At 45.4% G+C, this 20,748-nt stretch overlaps 1 protein-coding gene across 9 annotated transcripts in view; it reads left to right on the top strand.

Annotated features, from left to right (window-relative positions):
* Positions 1-20,748, top strand: part of DLG5 (discs large MAGUK scaffold protein 5) — a 1,559,980-nt gene that overhangs the window by 569 nt on the left and 1,538,663 nt on the right. The window lies entirely within an intron of this gene.

The raw sequence follows: 20,748 nt of genomic DNA, 5'->3' as shown, positions 1-20,748 counted from the left end.
GCAAGGGGTTGGGAGCAAAGGTATTGACATGGTGGCTCTCTGAGGCGGTGGACGTCATGGGTTCAGTTTTCCAGGCTGAGGAAGAGGGAGTGAGTAGTTCTGAGGGCAGTGTATTGAGTGGCAGTGGGAACTGAGGGATCGGGTGAATGACAAATGTGGGGAGGAGGCAGGTTTATTGGCACTAAGGACAGATGCGTTGCTGAAGTGACCCAGTAAATATATAGAGCACGCCACAGAGAAATGTTTAGGAGATTTCTGATCACGCCCTGAGATCAGAACAGTATCTTCCCCCTGAGATCAGAACAGTATCTTCCCAGCGCCCCCGTTTCTTCTGCACATGTTAGTTGGGGGGTGAGAAACCTGTCTGTCAACTTGATCTCCTTGCATTTCCTCGAAGCCAATGCAGGCGCTATACAAATCCTTGCAGACCAGTTATACCTTTCCTCTTGTTTTGGTTCTAAATTTTCAATTAAACGATGGAGACAAAAAACTGTTTAATGCCATAGCCTGCATCAAGGTACTAATCTAAATGGGTGTTAAGATCGTAGTCAACAACTCTTCTGTTTAATGGACACTTGAACGAGTGAAGCTGGTATTTGTAAACACGTGTAATCATCCTGGAAAGCATAGCTGCTATATAAGGGAGTCGAGGTGTATCGAGAGACTGCAGTGCTGCCACCTGAAGCATCCCCGGAGGAGGTTGTACATGCAGTAATGTCTGACTTCAGACATCGCCTAGTCTCTAAAGTGGGTGACATCTGCACCTGATCTCCCTATGGTGTACAATAAAACACGCAGCAGTTTTCAATATCTGGCAAGAGGCTTTACATGTATTGTTTTGTTTGAAAGGCAGCGCTGCATTATGTTGGTATAGGTTTCAGTGCCTACTTCCCGAATGTATTGTTTAGGTAGTTCACCTCGTGCTACGGTGCAATTATTGTACAGCAGCGGACAATGTTTCATAACTTGCCTTTGGGAACCATGGCTAGGTAAAGCGCACTGTTTATTTGTAATAGACTGCTAGAAGTACAGTATTCGTGCCACGTGTTGGTGTCCTTTTGCAAGGGGCCTTCACGGTAGCCATAAAAAAGATTGCCTTGTAAAACGCTGTGACTTATTATCCGAATGGTTCTGAATCCTGCCCCTATCCGATGATCGTTTTGCATTAGTTAAATGTCGTGGTCAGTGCTGGATATCTGTTGGACCGTCATGGTAGCTAATCGACACGTTTTACCCATTCCCTAAAGTGTATGTTGACATTTCCATTTTTGTCAGTCCGTTTCATATGTATGTAATGCGTTTCTCTCTAGGTACAGGGGCTTGCGTTTTGGACTTGAACTCCCACCTCCTTTTGCCAGTATAGTTAACGGCGTGGGATCATGTGAGATGTAGTCCAAAACCTCACGAGGGCCACAGGTTGCAGACCCCCGCTTTTACAGCAACGTTTATATCCGTAGAGGTGTTTTTCAGAACAGTTTCACTTTTTAGAGGAGTACTCAATTGGACATTAAAGCCAAAGGCTCGCTGTGCGGCCACTCCCTTTCTTTTGTGCGCTGTTGAGGTGCAGACGATGAGACTGCTGTGTGTGTGTGTGTGTGTGTGTGTGTGTGTATTACTTTATTTCTAATTTTACATTAACAGAACCTAGTTCAAGCTCAGTATTTTGGTTGTTGCTAGCTACAATTTTACATTACAAGTCATGTTCAAATATTATAACCAAGAAACACAGCAGAGTATCCATTAACCAAATCCAGAATTTATAATGAGCACAATACCACACGACATTCATACGATGGAACAAAACGGGACGAAAGACAAACCAAAACACATCCAAACCCTCCCCCTCCATTAAAAATGTTTACCACTTACACTACACTATCCATCTAACAATTCCCATAAAATTAATTGAAAGATCCCCAAAGTTCCTCATATATTGTCTCTTTGTGTTGTTTACTTAAACATTTCTCATATTTTGAATCTGCACATCGTGGAGCCATTCCTCAATTAGTGGCTTTTTCCATACTTTCAACACCTGTTTAACCTCCACTAATAAAGCTCTGTTAATCCAGCACCTTGTTACAGTCAATATTTCGGTCACAGCCAGGATTTTGCAGAATCACAGCGAAGGTGCTTCTTGGGAAATTAATGTTCCAGATTGTGTCAATCCTGTCCAACACATCCTTCCAATAGTCCATCAACCCTATCACAATCCGATAACATACGTAACAGAGTACCTTTCTCTTTCTGACATCCCCAGCAGCATTCACTCTCTATCATTCCCAAAATACATGCGGACAGGGGTCCAATAAACCCTTCTCAACACGCTTTGATGATTGTAGTGTAGGTTCAAGTCAATTTTTGCCTTAACTGGGACTTTACAGAGATGCTCCCATTTCTCCACCGGGATGTCTCTACCTAACTCCTCAGACCAGGTCAATCTTAACTTCTCCCATGGTGCCAACCAATGACTCTCTAAAGGCATAAGGTTCATAAAACTAGACACTTTCTGCAACATTACAGAAAATAAGTTACTAATTCCCGGTTTCTGCGCAAATGGTGCATCCAACATCTGCTGCCTTTCAGAAATCAAAACTTCCAAGACTCTATACCTCCCCCAACTCCCGCCCACTCAGTCCATATTTATCTCTCAGACTCTCAAAGGAAACCATTCCCTCATCACTCCAAATGTCACCAATCAACAGGATACCCCTGTTAATCCAACTCTTCCAAAAGAGTACGACACCAAACCAAAGCGACGCATCCTTATACATATACAACACTTGCCCATTATCCACTATCAATGAAACTAATGCACCTTTTGTAGCAAACAGGTTTTAGGTTCATAACTTGCCGTGTTAATTTCCCAAAGGAGAACAGACTCTTTACATGATACGGTTCTAGCATTCCTTTTTCTATTTGTACCCTCCATGGCATCGGGTCCCAAACACTATCTGATTAAATAAACTGCTTTTTTAACAGAAAACCCTTAAAATAATTTCCAAGTATGTGATAACCAACTCCACCTTCTTGAACACTCCGGACCATAATATACTGAGGAATCCTGGCCCTTTTTCCGACACACCACAAAAATCCCAGAAAGACTTTATCTGTACGCCCTAGGACTTTCTTTGTGAACTGTAGAGGGATTGATTGTAAAATGTATTAAACCTTCGGTAGTAGCATCGTTTTAATTGCGTTAACTTTTGCCCAGATACTCAAAACAGTACAGCGCCATTTCCTAACGTCTTTCTGAAGAACCTCAATTATTTTATCTACATTATATTCAACAAGTTTTTTAACATCCCGAATCAAATAAACTCCCAGGTATTTTACACTCTCACTTTCCCACTTACAGTCCCATCCTAGCGATTGATTATGATCTGGAGTATTTCTTAATGGAAAAACTGACTTCCCCAATTGATCTTATAACCCGACAACTTTCCCACTTCTTCAATCATATTTTTTAACTGAAGGCCTCCCTTCACTGGATTATTCAATATGACCACATCATCCGCGTAGGCCAATACCTTAACTTCACCACCACCCACACACAACCCTCTTATATTCACGTTCTGCCGAATATACGCTAACGGGTTCCAGCGCCAGATTAAAGAGAAAGAGGGACAGATGGCATCCCTGTCTTGTGCCCCTATGCAGCTGAAACAATTCAGAAAACTCCCCATTTACCCACACTCTAACGGATATATCTGATTGCAAACTCCCTATAGTATTGATAAACAATGGCCCACATCCCATCTTCAATAGAGTGTAATTCAGAAAGGTCCAGTTACTCTATCAAAAGCCTTCTCTGCGTCCAAAAAGATCAACACAATGTCCCTAATTTCTAAATCTGGCAAGCTCATTATATCCAGGAGTGTTCTAATATTAACATATCTGTCTCAGAAAACCTGTCTGCGATCTGTCAACCAGTCCTCCCAAATACTTATCTAACCTATTTGTCAATATCTTAGTAATAATCCTTATATCTACGTTCAGCAGTGATCTAGGGCGGTAATTGCAACACTTAGTCGCATCCGTCCACGATTTGTGAATGACAGTAATAACAGCCTCTCTCGTTGAGGGACATAAGGCCCCCACCATAAGAAAATGATTATACAATTCACATAATTCTGGCACCAATTTCTCATCAAAACATCTATAAAATTCGACTGGAAAGCCTTCCATACCCAGGGATTTCCCAACCTTTATTTCACTTATAGCTAATAAAACTTCTGAAACAACAATTGGGGCATATATTGAATCCCTACCCTCCACAGATAAAGAAGGAATATCAATCTTCCCAAAAGTTATCTCATTCTTGCATCTGCAGAGGGAGTTCCTCTGTATGTAAATCAGCATAAAATGAACGAAAACACTTTCCTATCTCCTTTTTCTTAACTGCTACACCCCAAAACTATTATCAATTTTACGCACATGGGACTTTTCCGAAAAACCTTTTTAATTTGTTTGCCAATAACCTACCCACTTCGATCCCCTCCTTCCCTATATTTTTGCTTCATGTAGAACATGCCCTTCTCCAATTGTGCATCAATCTCGTGTTTCAAGGTTTCTTTTACCATGTCCGATTCAACTCTCTCTCTTATCTTTGGACAAAGCATACTTCTTTTGCAGCTCTCCCAAATTCATCTCCAGCTCTATCAACCTTGCTTCCCCTGATTTTTTTTGCCCTAGCAGTCCAGTTTATCAGCTCTCCCCTGATAAAAGCTTTAAGAGTCCCAGACCATTAGTTGATCCTTTATTTTCTTTAAAGTAATTCATTGTTGAATCACTCAAAGCTTTTGATGCACTCCCATCTTTTTAGAATAAAGGGCTTAAGCCGCCATCTGTATATTCCTTGCCTTTCATCATTAAAGTCCAACTTAATCCCCACCATCAATCAATGTATCTGATGCCAAAATATAATATAGCCTAGAATACGAATCATGCACCGTAGAGTAAAAGGAGAAATCCCTATCCCTTAAATGCAAGTTCCTCCAAGTATCTACAAGGTCAAATATATCCAAATAATAGAAGTAGAATAGAAGTAGACTGACAATGTAGCAACGTTGTGACTAAACTGAATGTGGATGAGGTGGAGCAGTTGCCTTTTAACTGAAATTCCTGCTTCAAGGCTATCCCGTTGTACACCACCGATACAATTTCAGCTGTCTCCTATCCCCTTCATTTCTTATAAGCAAGCTTGTACTATTTCCACCTTCTCCGGTAGTTGCTGTTAATCACTTCCGTCAATTCTCTATGCTTCAAATTTACTTTGACCTCTTTGCTCCAATCTGTTGAATGCTTTTCTGAATATTTGAAGTCTCAAAAGCACAAAACAGAAATAAATTGAGCCTCCCCTCCTGATCAGCAGTAACAATATTGCGCCATCCGCTTCATCCGTTTCTCGCACCTCACAGCCAGCCGCTGTTACCTCTCATGATGTTCTTACGTGTTCTCTCAGCTGAATTGGAAGGCTGAGACATGAGCGCTCACGTACATACGTTTGGGTCCAAATGCGAGGGTCCTTTCCTTGGGAACAATTAAGTTAACGGAATCCTAAACTACAAAATTGAACAAAATAACAAATAAAGCCCATATGAAACATTAATAATACAAATTTAAGACACAGTAAAATAAAATGTATCCGCAAAACTCAACTTTTCTTCTTTGATTGTGCAATCCTTTGAGATGTTAAGTCTGTTTCCATGGGTTCCAAGTCTAAATCAGTTTGCAAAAATGCAGAGGCTTTTTTTTTTTAAAATCAGTAAATGAATGTATTTGGCCTTCCACAACAATCCGAAGAATTGCAGGATATAGCATGTAATACTTGTTTCGTCATCCTTGCCTTCTCTTTTGCAATGTTGAAGCATTTCCTTTTTTCCATAACATCTCTGCTTAAGTCTGCGAATATAATGATGTTGTTCCCACCCCAGGACAAATCTCCAATTTCACGGGCTTTCTTAAGGATTAATTCTCTGGTGGGGAACCTTAAACTTGATGATGAAGCGTCTGGGTCTCTGGCCCAAGGCTGGTTTTTGGCCCAATGATCAATGTGCCCTTTCTATTTCCATTGGCGCCTTTGGATCCAAGTTGAGCACAGTGGTCAGAGCTTTTTCCCAAAATGCAATAGGGTTGCCCCTCTCCACATTTTCTGGAAATCTGGCTATGCTCACGTTATTTCTCAGTGAAAAGTTTTCTTGCTCTGACAGTTTGAGAGACATCTTCTCATTTGAGAGACATCTTCTCATTTTGGCTGCCTCACCTGGTCAGCAAGTCACAATGCCTTGTCATCAACTGTAGTAAGGTGATCTTCAACAGGAAAAGTTTAGTATGGCGGTCCGAATACCTTTCCTCTGCACTTGTCAGTTTTGCTTTGAAGTCTGCAATATCTGCAGTAACTTTGAGCAGTTCAAGTAGCTTGTCATCCCTCCTGACACTGTCACTGTTATCTCTTGCCTCTTAGCAGGTTGGGTGGTTTCAGTGGAACCACGGGTCCTCCACCATCATTAGGAAGATATATCTCTAACAGGTGCAGGAGCTCAGCACTTAAGCTGCCATCCCTGGTGCTGACCGTTCCGGAATTCTGCAGTATATTTTCTGGATGGGCACGTCCTTGCAATTACTGTTTTGAGCGATGGGAAATAATCACCTGATCTATTTTTTTGATTTCCCTCCTGGCCCCCCCCCCCTGCAAATAGCCTAATTGGGCATCGCTTTTTCCAACACTTACTCCTCTATGGTATTGATTCCAGACGTTGGACATTCCTTGTCTTTTTGTCCATTATTTCCAATGGAGGTAGGTACATTTATCAGCGGGGGAAACTTGCATGAAGTAAACTTCAGATATTTTTATACTGTACGTCTTGGAATGTATCCACTGGCCATGTTCTTTAATGACTTGAATGCAGTTTGAAGACGGGCTTTATATATCCTGACTGTCTTTGCAGCATGCCACCAACTGGCAGTTTAAGATCTTGTATATGTTTGGCTATACATGGGAACAATATTAGATTGCCACTAAGTTATTGTGATGTGTTGCCCTGCGTTAATGTCCTCTAGACTAATAAGTGTATGTGTGTAATTTTATTTTTTACCTGGCAGGGATCAGATTATAGGTTCGTTATGTGGATCACAAAGACATGGATGTGTGACAAAGTAATGTTTTGGGGTCAGTTTGGTCCTCTGTGTGGGCATACCTTTAGATACAGATATTGAATTGGCATACACGTGTTTGCAGCCACCTGTTTCAAGTTATACTCGCGTGATTTCATAGCTCTGTATTCCTTCTAGCATTCGTGATATTCTTCTGTGGAATTGCTAATCACTAGATATGCAAATATGGTTACACAACTGAGATGTGATTTGCTGGTTTCACACATGCAAATATTTAAACATTCACGTTCGTATGTTGGCGTAAGTTGGAGTAAGTATTTGTTAGCAAGAGTTAAATGGGCATGTGTAAATTAAACTCAATAGGAAATATATTTTTTTTATTGAAATGTTTATTGGTTACACAGAAACCTTTAACATAAATCTATTCCTTCAAATAAAGAAACAAGAAAAACAGACCCTTTATCCGACATTTAGCATTCCACACTGTTCATTATGCCAAATTCCCCATTCTAGTTGCCGATTCTGGCGAGGATATCCTCCCCTTGAGCATTAAATTGGCTGAATAGTGTATTACCCATTCAATACCTGCTTGTTTACTAACTGCCTTGGTTTCAGTTTTTAACACATATTCCACAAGTTTCATCAGCACCAAAACGAGACTCATTCTTTCACCTAGTAGGACCCATTCCCACCATTTTTCTGCTGACAGTGTTAGCGTAAGCCTAGAGGTGTCCTCCAAGAACCTTGCTCGTACCTCTCTGTTAGGGCATTACATGAGGTTATTAAGTGAAATAGAATTTCCACCCTCCCCTTTGCACCACAGTATCTACTTTGTGAATTAGCCCTTTGTCTCCTTGCCAGTTCGATTTCTCTAGTGGGCAGAATGTTTCATCTGCATCTGAGCAGAAGATCTCTTTAATATGACGATTGGAACTTCTGGAGGTAATTTGGCAGTGGATTCTGTCCCTTACTCCCTGAGCCCAGGATGGGTCTTAACTTATCTGTTCCTCTCCTTTTGGATAGTTTCTATCCAATTTAAATTCTGCAGCTTTTCTTTTGCTTTCATGGGGTTTACAATTAGTTCTTCAAGCTCGATATTTGATTCCGTTAAGATCGTCTCCACTTTTTATTTCCCACAACTCAACCCTATTTCAGATTCACAGTCCTGCATTTGAAGTATTGCAAGGGGGGGGGGCACCAGTTCAGCCTGCATACGTTTTCTGAATAGGGCTATGGATTTCCACAGTGCCATTGAGGCTATATCTGACTGTGGCTAGTGGAAGGCAATTGGGTAGTTTCCAGATCGTTTGCCAGAAAATTCCCTCCAATATTCCCCAAGTTTGCCATGACCGGCTTAACTTGGCTTTGGAGCCAAAAGTCAAAATCTGAGCAACTTTTTGTCGGTATAAGATAAAAAGGGGGAGAGGAAGTAGCTGCCATACTTTCTATGCAGGGCAGCCCCATGCACTGATAGGTTTTCTTCTTTCTGCCTAAGAGACAAGTAGTGACTCTTGTCATCAATGTTCCTATTGATTACCTCTCCAAGGTAGACCATAATCAACGACCTCCAGTACATTATGCTCTACTCTCCAAACAAATCCGGCATTTAGTTTTCTATGGGCCGACACCAAGGCAAAAATCTTAGATTTTCCCACATTGATTTTCATGTCATTGGTCTTGTAACGCTCACCTTGTATCCACAGGGATGCCACCTGACTGGACTGGAGCGCATCTGGGTTGGATTCACCTCCCCTGGGGACTTGTGCTGCCGTGGGTTTATTCTGGAAGACAGGAGTTCAGTTTTAGCCAATCGGCTCCTTTTTGGGCCCGCCTCTCAAGTGTTCCCCTTGCGACCCCCTTGAGCCTTCCTCACCTTGTATGTCGATAAGGTACGCTCTCCGTCCTGCTGTTCTGTGCAGGGGTGCGTTGTGGCTGGGCACCTTTCGGCCAAGTTACTTCACTGGCGTGGGCCTGGGAGTCCAGGCCGGCTGCGACTCCACACTTGGTAAGTCTTTAGTTCTAAAACAATGTGTGTCCGCAATAGTTGTTGCCCTGTTAATCTTCTCCTTCTCTCGTAGATGCAGAAGGGATGATGGGGAAGTCGAGCTGATGGAGAGGGCGGTGCTCGAGAAGGTAAGAGAAGGCACGGAGCGCGGCGCTATGAGCGTCCTTTGAATAAGGCTAACCTGTGCTATTCTTCCTTACAGGTAAGCAGAGTCTGAAGGCGATGGAATCGGAAGACAAACGCTTACTATTTGTCCTCTTCTTGTCTCTCCTCTCTAGGATGTTGCTTGCGGAAGAAGACAAGCTCCAGGGAAGACTCCGGAGTGATTGAGGAGCTGGATGCTGAACAGGTAAGGAGGAATAATGGTGGTGTTATCCCTGTAGATGCAGGCCAAGGATGCTGCGAGCAGGTCTTGGTGAACGTCACGCTGCGAGTGCAGAACAAAGTGAAGCACGTGCCCCAGCTTGGGCGTGGCTTAAATAGCCAGCAGGTATCCCAGGTGCCTCCAGGGCAGACCACGCCCTAGATGCTAGACTGCATTATGCAGTTCCATGCCGAACCTTGTGGGGGCAGCCATGTTGGTCCATTCCCCAATGGAAACTCCACCTGCCACATGAGCCTAGCGCCAAAGGTGCCAGTTCTGGCTCCAGGACGGCCGAGGGGGACATGATTGGGCCCTTGGGGCCTTGCAGGAACACAGTGGCGAGGGCCAGAGACCCCGATTTACCAGGCCAGGGGCTATGGTTGTGACAGGTCTTCAGATATTTAAGTCTCTATCCGCCACTGAAGGTCAATGGGGGTTTGATCTATAAAGACCAGGTCGCTGGCATTTAGTATCCAGGGGACCTCGATCGAATGTATCCTCAGAGAAAAGGCTCTAACTGCTTTTTGGGATTCCCCAAGATCCAACACATACAGGCTGAATAGTAAGGGTGCCAAGACACATCCCTACTTCAGCCCACAAAAGGTGTCAATTTTTCTTGAGGGCTGGCCGTTGGAAGCTAGACGAACCTGTATTGAAGTATTTGAGTATAGGGCCCTTATGGCCTCAACCCGGTCACCAGGACAATTCAATTTCCTTCATTTGCTCCAGAGACGCTCTCCATTTACACAGTCAAAGGCCTGTCCCAGGTCCATAAAGACCATCTACACACAGGCTCCCCACTCTAGATTTCTCTGCTTCAACTAAATAATTTCAACTAGGTCCCGACTCCCTTCACAAACCCAGTTTGTCTAGGGTCCAATCTACCCTTTTTTTGTTGCCCATGCATTTAAGTCTTACAACAAAACCAATGCAAACAATTTTCCCAGGGACTCCAGAAGAGCATTGGGCGGTAATATTTTGGGTCGCCTCGATCGCCCCTCTTGAATATGGGAACTATGATGGCTTCCCGCCATGTAGATAGAATTTGCTTAGTCTGCATTATCTGTTTGACCATGGATGTGGCCAATCCTCCCCATGCTTCAGGATTCTCTTTTAATACCGTGTTAGACAGCCCATAAGGGCCTGCCGATCTTGTCGAACTGAGTCTGCCCATCATGAGTCTTGGATCTACCTCCTCCAGTGCAAAATACCAGCTCCTACTATCCTTCCTACCTTCCATTTGATTTGAGTCCCGAGAGTTGGCAAAAAGGGCAGAGTAGTGGGCTGCCCATCGTTATTCATTTACTTGTCCTATTATGTTGGACGATCTAAAGTAGTCTGTGTTATTGAGGACGTCACACACAGATTTCTTATGGGTTTTTTTGGCAGATGGTTTGCAACTTTTTATCAGCATACCTTTATATTCTTAGGGCTCTCGTGGCCAATAGCCAATTGCGGTATTTCTGTTTACAGGCAGGCATCATGTCATCTCTTCCTGGACCTAATTCCCTCCCTAATGTCCAATATCTGCTCTCAGTTCTCTTCCGACCTTCATGAGTGTAGGATTGTAGGCATGTTTTGGGACTCTGTCAGGATTTTCTCTTTTATTACTAATACATCATAATCTTTAAAGATCCATAGATATTCTGCATTACTCTGATCCTTTCCAATATAGAACTCAAATTGTTGAGCAATATTTTTGATGTTATGTTGTCGGATCCTGAACAGTTTATTTCCCCCAGGTTACCTCGTCCCGGACCCATTTTCATCCGGGGTGGAGCCCAATAGATGTCACACAGAGAAATGGCCAGAAGATCGTGGTCACCGTGAGGTTATTTTACTATTTCAAATCTGCTAATCCCTTCTATCATGTTACTAGATACAAAGCAGTAATCCAGAAAGGATCTCAGCAGACCTCTTCCCCATGTGCAGGCGCCCAGCCTATCACCTTCTATTTGGGCATTTAGCATGAATAATTCTCTAGCAGATGTTTCTGTGACCCAATCTCGAGCTCTTTCATCCATTTGCCATTCTTTCAGCGGACAACCACCATTCAACAAACAAGTGTTCAGGTCCTCGCATATAATAATGCTCGGATCGTCCCATTCAATCATGACCTTGTCTATAGTATTCATTATCAATTTGATAAACTTCACTTTCCGGCACATATTAACCCTCCAATATGCATTCACTAGAAGGTACTTCATTGCCACCAGAAGTGTTACACTACAGTACTTTATCACTTGCACACAAGGGCTCAGGTGTTCCTGGTTAATCATTATAAGCCCTGCATCCACCTTTAACAATGTTAAAAGTACAGAAAAGGGTCTTCCTGTAATGCCTTTGCATGCTGGATTTAGATGAGATTCATAGCCTTCGCATGAGAGGTTGGACCTGAGCCAAGTCTCTTGAAGGCATAAGATGTCATACTGCCCCAATGTGCATGAATTAATAATGCTTTGAACCCTCTCATATTCTAGGAACCTATAAGAAGTCCATCGGCTAGTCTATTTCTGATTGTTATTACCCAATGCCCCAGTTTGTTGTTCAGGGCCTTGCTTTTTGTCCAGTTTGAGATTGACATTGCTCTTCTGTTTGTCATTTTGGTTCTCGACAGTGAATTTTAAGGGAGGTAGGTCTTTATGAGAAAAAAGCACTTGCTTTTTCTTTTGCGTTTTCTTTTCAGTTTGCTCCTCAACGGATTTCTTTTACTGCTCATTAAGGTTTTCTTAACATACTGCTCAGCCGAATTAGTGTTGGAGTACTCAGTCCTACCTACTTTGATCCCCTCCTGATGTTCACTAAGTTCATAGCCCAAGTGTAATCATTTATCAGTCTGGGCTAACAAGTTTTCCTTATTTTTTTTAAATTTTTTTTTTTAAAACAATTTTATTAATTTTATTCAAACAACAAATAAACCAAACTCAACTTACAGTGGATACATAACTTGCTCATAAATACATACATTGTTACTTTTTCACCCACTGTATTTCCCGTAACACCCCCCTCCCGAGCCTACTTTCTCCCATTGTTAGTCTCCTGCTCTTGTGGTGGGGAGACCTCTTCCGCCACGCTTATTGAGTCATCATCACTTGGTCCATCATACGAAGGCCCAAATAGTTCTGCTATTGTCTCCAACCCGCTAGGGCTCCAGCTTCACGCTCTTTGTCCCCTTTACACGCTTCCTGCCATGCCACTGTTTCTGCCTCCGCCCACTTCTGCAAGTCCCTCCACCACGTCTCCACTTTGGGCTTGTGACACGCTTTCCATCCCATCGCAATCCTTCTCTTAGCCAGAACATATGCGAGATCTTTCAATTTACTCACATGTTTAAGCTTCCGCGGTCTGGGGAACCCTCCCAACAAACAAGCCCACACAGTATCCACCTACATGCAGATTCCCTTGTCTTCCATTTTTCTGTGCTATGTCTCTCCAATATTTCGCTATCAGTGGGCATGCCCAGAACATATGTACCATTCCTGTGTTTTCCTCATTACATTTGGGACACACTTGGCTTCCGGCGTTCTTACATTTGGCTATCTTTAGTGGTGTCAGATATGCTCTGTGAGTTATATACAACTGTATTTGTTGCAGCCTAGCATTTCTCGATACTTTTTTATGATATCCCTGAGCCCTTTCCCACATCCCGTCACTCATCAGGTACCCTACTTCTTCCTCCCAGTCAAAGTTGCACCACTTCCTTGCCCACTTGAGTCATCATCATCTCATATACTCTAGACGTTTCATGCCCCCCTTCCGCTATATCATATATCGTATCTAGTGTGGTGTCCGGTTCCTCTGCTAGTTCCACCTCGGACCAGGTATCTTTAATTCGTTGCACCATCCCATGATACGTAATGTATTGCCCAGCACTCAACCCTGTTTGTTCCACCAGCTCCTCAAATTCGTATATATTTTCCCTTCTTGCTACATACCCCCCAATGTTGCTATTCCTACCGTTTCCCAATACTTCCTAATCATTAACCTTAGTTGCTTTCCTGTTCCCATCATTGTGACCAATGGGATTTGCGAAGAGCACAGGGCCGGCATGTCCATCAACCGGCACGCCCTCTGCCACATCCCCCACCCAAGACCCAACATCCCCGGACGACCTCTCAGCTCCCGCTTGGGTAACCATATCATTTCTCTCAACAAAATATGGGGTGCAGTCTCCTTGATGCAGCCTATACTCTAAGGTAGGCTCCGCCGAGAGCCATTTGGCTACATGTTTCAATTCGCTACATAATATACTTCCCAGTTTGGTAATTTAATGCCCCCTTTCTCATGCAGATTTTGGAGTTGCCACAGGGCTACCCTGTTCCTCATCCCGTGCCATAGGAATTCCCTGCATTTGCTGTCCAACCTAATAAAGAATTGCCGGGGTATGGAGTATGGGATGTTCGTGAAGCAATGCAACAGTCTGGGCAATGCCACCATCTTGAGCATCGCCCCTCGCCCCATCATTGCCAAGGGGAGTTTCGCCCAAAACTTCATGCTGTTTTCCAGTTTCTGAACCGTTCTTTTTGTATTATGCCTATGTTCGGCTTCTACTGTATGGTATATGTCTATCCCAAGATATCTAAAGGTTGTGGTCTCCCACGGTATCTGAAGTACTGGCAAATTCTCTGCCAAGAGCACCCTATATCTGCCCAGCGGGAACACACAGGATTTACTTGGGTTCACAGCTATACCTGAGAGTTCAGCAAACCTCTCCACCACTTCTAACATATATTGCAGATTCTCCTCTGGGTAGCGCAAATACAATAACATATCGTCTGCGTATAGTGAAATTAAATGTGATGTTTCCCCGACGACAATGCCTATTGCGTCATATTGCTGCCTTAAATCGCCAGAGGCTCCAAAGCCAGAATATACAACATGGGGGGCCAGGGGCATCCCTGGCTGGTTCCTCTACCAAGTTGCCACCTTTCAGAGATCACAGTTCTGGTCTTCACTCACGCTAATGGCGCACTATATAGGAGTTCTACCCAGTGAAGATATCCTGGCCCCATACCGTAGTTAACTAGGGCCGCCTTCAGCCAGGGCCACTTGACCGAGTGAAATGCCTTGATCGCATCCAGTGATACTATCGCCATTTCGCTAGTATCTCCTTCAGTATGTTCGACCACTCGATGGAGTTGCCTCAAATTATTCGAGATATTCCTATTTGGGACATATCCTGTTTGATCAGGGTGAATTAGTTTATGTCCTTCTTTAGTCTGTTTGCTAGAACCGCTGTTAAAATCTTAATATCTAGGTTCAACATCGATGGGGGCCTATAGGATCCGCAGTCACTACCAGGTCTATTGGGCTTGGGGAGTGGTATGATAACCGCTTCGCGCACTGATTCCGGTAGTCTCCCAACTTCATATGCTTCATTAAGCATTTCCAGCAGTGGGGGGAGAATCTCTGCTTTATATGCCTTATAAAATTCGCTTCCGAGTCCATCGGTTCCCGGGGTTTTACACGTGGGCAGCTGCCTCACCACTTCTTCTAGCACCTCTAGGGTGATCGGGGCATCTAGCTCCTCCCTTTCCTCTACACTAATTTGGGGTAGCCCAGTATCTTCCAGTATGTCTATTTCCCCCCTGTTGCTCCCCATCTCGTCCCCGTACAAGCGTCTATAATAGTCTGCAAATTAACCCCCTCTTGGGTATCCACTATGTCGCCATTGTCTTTCACTATTGTTCTTATTGGGGGCCTAGGAGTCTAGTTTTTGTAGAGCCACGCAAGGAGTCTCCCTGGTTTGTCGCCTCCAGCATGTTGTCTTTCTATGTACTTTTTATAATTAAGATGACATCTCTCCCAGTATCCTGCACATTTCTGCTGCAGGCCCAGTCCCATTTCTGTATCTGCCTTAGTGTTGCTGCCCCATTCCAAAACCCTCTCCAGTTCCTTTTCAGAGTCCTACAATTCGGTCAGAATCCCATTCTGCAGTCCTTTAGACGTGGCTATGGCAATTCCTATCACTACTATTTTAAAAGCTTCCCAGAGTGTGCCCGCTGTCTTACAGTATTTATCTCGAAATAACTTATTATTTTCTCTCGCATATCCTCCCTGAATACGCTAATATAGCTCCCCCCACGCTGCCAGTGAGTTTACTATACAGGGTCCTAAAATACGCAGCTGTATCTTGGTTCGGGGCATAAGTATTTACGATGCAGATCTCTCTATTTTCCACCATCCCTTTCATGATCACCATCCGCCTCTACCAGCAAGCTCAGCAACTGAAACGAAACGTGGGGCCACCCATGTGATTACCCCTCTTGCATAGGCAGAGTATGTTGCCCCTACCACTGTCCCTCTCCACCTTTTCTGTATGACTTCCAGTTTATCTTGCGTTAAATGAGTTTCTTGTAACGGGGCTGTACCCACTTTCTGTCTGCGCAGGTACATCATAACTGAAGCGGAACAAGGTAAACTATTGAGCCCCCTGATGTTCCAAGTAACTATCTTAAGGTTTCCCATGGTTCGTCTCGTGTTCCGTGAGGTGTAGGCTCACCCCATAACTCTTCCCCAACTATAACAAACCACAGCACACAACCCCTTCCCTCCCCCTCCGCTCCCCACCCTACCCCAACCCCAACAGTTGCCCAGCTCCATCCCTGGATCTCAGGCTACCCCGCGTTTGGGCCTACCCTGGTACCCCGGGCAAGACCCCAGCAGGGTGTCACCGCACTATCGGCGACCTAACTAAACTCTAAATGGGGGATGTAAAGGTTGGTCCTGCAAGGCTCCTTGACAAAGTCATGATCGCTATATTCTCGGATCATGTGTTTCCCCCAGCCTGATCATACCATTTAGCAAGCTGCTTCAGTGACTATATTCAAGTCCCATAGTCTTAAGTTCTGATACCCCCCGGTGCCCCTCTCGCTCATTACTTATCCGCGTCACCTCCTTCTCCCGTCCGAACGTACGACTCCTGGGGGCAACCCTGCGTGTCGAGCCATACCATAGCTTCTTCCGGACTTTCCAAAAACAAAGTTCTGTGCTTGTGAAAAACTTTTAGTTTAGCCGGGTAAAGCAACATGTACTTATGTCCTGCTTCTCGCAATCTTCTCTTGACTGCCCCAAAGTTCATTCTGCTCCGCTGCACCATCGGGGTAAGCCGTTAAGTTTGCCGACCCTCTTTGTATCGTCCCACCTTTGCAAAAGTGTTCCACGATCCTTTCTCGATCCCTGTAAGTATCTTGGCGATCGCCGGCCTAGGTGGGCCTCCTGGCAGTGCCCTATGCGCCCTTTCCACCGCGAACCCCTGAGACAGCACTCCTCCAGTGATTCCCTATAACAACATTGTTTCAACGAACTCCGTGGGGTTATGGCCTTCTGTTCCTTCCGGCAGTCCAACAATACAGATATTATTCCTCTGGGCTCGTCCTTCCGCCTCATCCGCTCTGCTCTCCAAATTACCCACTTGCTGTACCAGGGCGTGAAGCTCCGACCGGTGGGAAGCGCAGTCTGCCGTGTTCGCGCCCATCTCCTTCTCGAGGTACTCCGTGCGCTCCGCCAGAGACCTAACGTCTTACCTAGTAGATTCACGTCCTCTTGCACTGCCCCAACCTGGAGCTCCAGCACTGTTTTTATTTCTGTCACCACCAGTTCAAGCTTGGTCTCCCAAGCCACCTTCAGATCGGCGATCGCCTCAAGGACCTCCTGGTTCGTGCCCATGGTGGCACTGCTCCCAACTTGGACTCTGTCTTTGCTTCTGGCTCCCTCTGGGCCGGGCGGCGTCTCAGTGTATTCGTCTAATGTGGGTTGCTTACCCTTCAGTCTTGGGGGTTTATTAGACATAGCGCTGTGTCTATGTCATGAGCGCTACTCCCGAGGAGCCAAGACTGGCCCAGCGTCCCCGGAAGCAGGCTCATCATCCACACCCCCGGTTCCAGCAGACCCCTACAGGGGCCCTTTGGACCATGTCCTGGCGCCTCTGGCACCAGGTTCATAAGGAACCAGAGTCCCGGCGCCGGGCTCATATTCTTAGTGTGCAGTAGTGATTGGGTGGACTTACCTGTGGCAGACCATGCTGCATACTCACCTAGAACAATCCAAGCTGGGTGAAGTCCCAGCCACTGGCTGGGAGGGACCAATCCTCTGTTACAGGAACTCTTTTCTTACCTGGGTGGGGCTGATGCTAATCCTCTGACACTGGAACTCTTTTCTTACCAGGGTGAGGCTGGAGGAAGAATATGCACCAAAGCACTTCTCCACTATTTAAACCACGCCCGATAGAATTCACGTGCTTCGCGTTATTCTGCAACAGCAGCAGGACGCTCACCGAGTCGGCTCCTGCATTCCAGGTCCAGACACACCCTCAGCTTCTCGAGCAGCAACCTGTGGATGAAGAAAAGGCACAGGAACATCTACTCACCAGAATTCAGCCACAAGAGTCCAGTCTCCGACAACCTGCAAATAAAGACATAAGGTTAGAACAACCGCTTACCTTATCCATCCATGATCACACCGGAGTTCACCGCGGCCTTCGCTTCGGCAGCATCCCAGCTCCTGGAAGACAAAAGACATTGTTAGTGGTGTCCGAGCCGTAGGGTTCGCAACTCAGTTATACTTATGCGCTTCTTCACGCGCAGCAGCGGCATCATCGCCCTCAGCATTTTGGCATCTGAAAGAAAGGAAAAGATATTATTAGAGGTGCCCATTTTGAAGTGGCCACAATTCAGTAATACTTACGCGCTTCTTCACGCGCAGCAGCGGCAGCATCGCCCTCAGCATTTCGGCATCTGAAAGAAAGGAAAAGACATTATTAGAGGCGCCCATTTGGAAACGGCCATAATTCAGTTATACTTACGTTCCACCGCACGTGCAACAGTGGTGGCATCGCCCACAGCATCTCGGCACCTGAAAGACAGAAAAGGACATTATAAAAGGGTGCTCCTTCAGAAGTGGCCTCAGATCTTCTATACTCGCGAGCCTCTTCTTGCACAGCAGTGGTGGTGTCGCCAACAGCTCCTCGGCACCTGAAGGACTATTACAAGCCACAAAAGGACACTGAGCCTAAACACTGAAATCATCCAGTGACGTAACTGGATTCCACGCGCCCCTGCACCAGAAGCAGGATGGAGAGCTCGGCTTTAGTAAACCAAAGGTGAGAGTTCGTGGAGACCAGTCGAGAATCAAGAAGTGGGAAAAGCAGAAGATTGGTGGGAGAACTTATCCAACCAGCTTGTAATTACCCCTTTTTCTTCCACCTGCAGAACACTCACCTTACAAGCCAGACAGTCAATATTCGGAGGTCCTGCCCAGAGCGTCTTCCGAGTTCTACGCCTCATCATAGTCATGGAAGCAACTGTAGCAGTCCAGTTTGGGTCAGCGCCTCCGTGGGAATCGGGTGAGCGTTACAGTCTGAGTCGTGGGTCAGCCCCTTCACCCGTGGTCTTCAGTCCCAGCAAGGGTGGGTTCTTGCTATCCCCAAAGGGCCGATGGTATCTGCTGGATCCCTCGATCGTCCGCGCTCTGCTCCCAGGGCACTCCACCAGCGTCTCTCTCCCTGCTTCACTGGGAGTACCCAGCCGTTGGGGAGCCGCTTACCGCCTTAATAGTGCACACGGGTCCTCTCGATCGGTATGCCTCCTCCGTTCGTCAAGGTCATCGGCTGTGCAGGTCGGGGACCCTCTTTCACTGCGGCCGCACGTGATTATTTCGTACCGCTAGCGATCCGCCTCTGCTGTTGTCGAACTGAGACAGCTCCTCCATCTCAGGGGTGCGCCCCTCGGAATCTTTGTTCTCAGCCGCAGCCATTTTGATGTCCCTTTTGCGGCCGGCCTCTCAGTACAAAGTAACAATCCGACTGTTCCTCCGCTATAAACGTGCAGCCAGCCTGCTCATGCTCTGCTCTGTGCCTTCCCACGCCTGTACATATTTTTGGGCCGCCGCTGATCAAAAAAATATTAGTTTCTTGGTCGGATCAAGTAGTCGGATCACGGAGCTCACAGGGTTCCCAGCCTATTCCATGGCTGCCAAGCCACGCCCCCAACAAGTTTTCCGTTATTTTTTTTTAAACTGTCTTTATTGATTTCTATACACAAACCGTAAACAATGGGCGTAACGCCCCCATTCACCCCTATAAATTCCTCCTTCATTCCCCCTGTTCAAGGCTAACCGGTGCAACACAGAGGATATTGCGCGTACCAGATCAATCCTTCCACTGCACATATCATCATTAAAGCTCTGCCAATACTGATGAAATTAATTCATATTAGCTCTGCATTCAGGTACCTATTTCATTACCATGAACGGCCCCACCCTGGCCACGTTATCCACACTGTTGGCGGAGTACATATTTATTAACAGGTTAGTCCACTTTGCTACAGGTTCCCCCATCAGTTTGAGCATTTTCCATAAACTCAATAGTATTGCCTAAATGGGTGCCAGTAATCAATTGGTCTACTACTCATTGGGTGCATAGAAGTATACTGTGTTTCTTTGTTCACATGTATTCATGAATTTCAACCAGTTCAGAAAACTAGTTGCTTTACACTTTCCCCATGTTCTCGCTATTATATGCTGGCCGCCACGGAGGCCATCTCCAGCAGTCGCCTTTCTGCTTGCGAGCCCTCCTCATTTAGTGCTAACAGCCATAATTCTGGCGGATAGTTCTGTGTAGTTGATGGGATCTCGCATATTGCCTCCTCGATTTTATTTTTGTAAAATTTATTTATTTACTTTTTCCCCAGAAGGATCTAATTTGTGCACAAGACCATGCCCCGTGGTAGAAATCAGCAGAGTCCACCCCCCCCCCCCCCACATCTTTTACACAGAGGGGATATCTCCGGGAAGAATCTGCCCAGCCGAGCCGGAGAATTGTAGACTTGGAGAAGGAATTTAAAGTGTATTAGTCTGAGCCAACCATTTAGGGACAAATTGCATATCTGTGTACCTAGTTTCCACTGTTCTTTGTTTAACACTGCCCCAAGTGACATTTCCCATTGACTCTTATGGGTATGTCTGCCCACCTCCCTTCCTGTTCTAGCCATTTTGTAAATGGCGGATACCAGCTTTTTGGTGGACAGTGGTTTGCGTGCATGTTGGTATTGGGTGCGGGGGAGGGGCCCATGGGAACTCTGGCCATTTAGTTTTCATAACCTCCCTCATTCTAAAATATAGTAACATGTTCATGGCTGTCCAAACCCATTTGGCCTTCAAGACGTCCCAAGTTATAAATAGTCTGTTATGTATCGGGTGACCCAAGGTCTGGACCCCCATTTTTTCAAAATGTGTCTGAAAAACGTTCTTGTGTGTGAGCAGGATTCTG

Source organism: Ambystoma mexicanum, chromosome 8 (assembly GCF_040938575.1).
Source record: "Ambystoma mexicanum isolate Mex_15411 chromosome 8, UKY_AmexF1_1, whole genome shotgun sequence".
NCBI classification, from domain to species: Eukaryota; Metazoa; Chordata; class Amphibia; order Caudata; family Ambystomatidae; genus Ambystoma; species Ambystoma mexicanum.
This window is presented reverse-complemented; position numbering and strand designations above follow the sequence as displayed.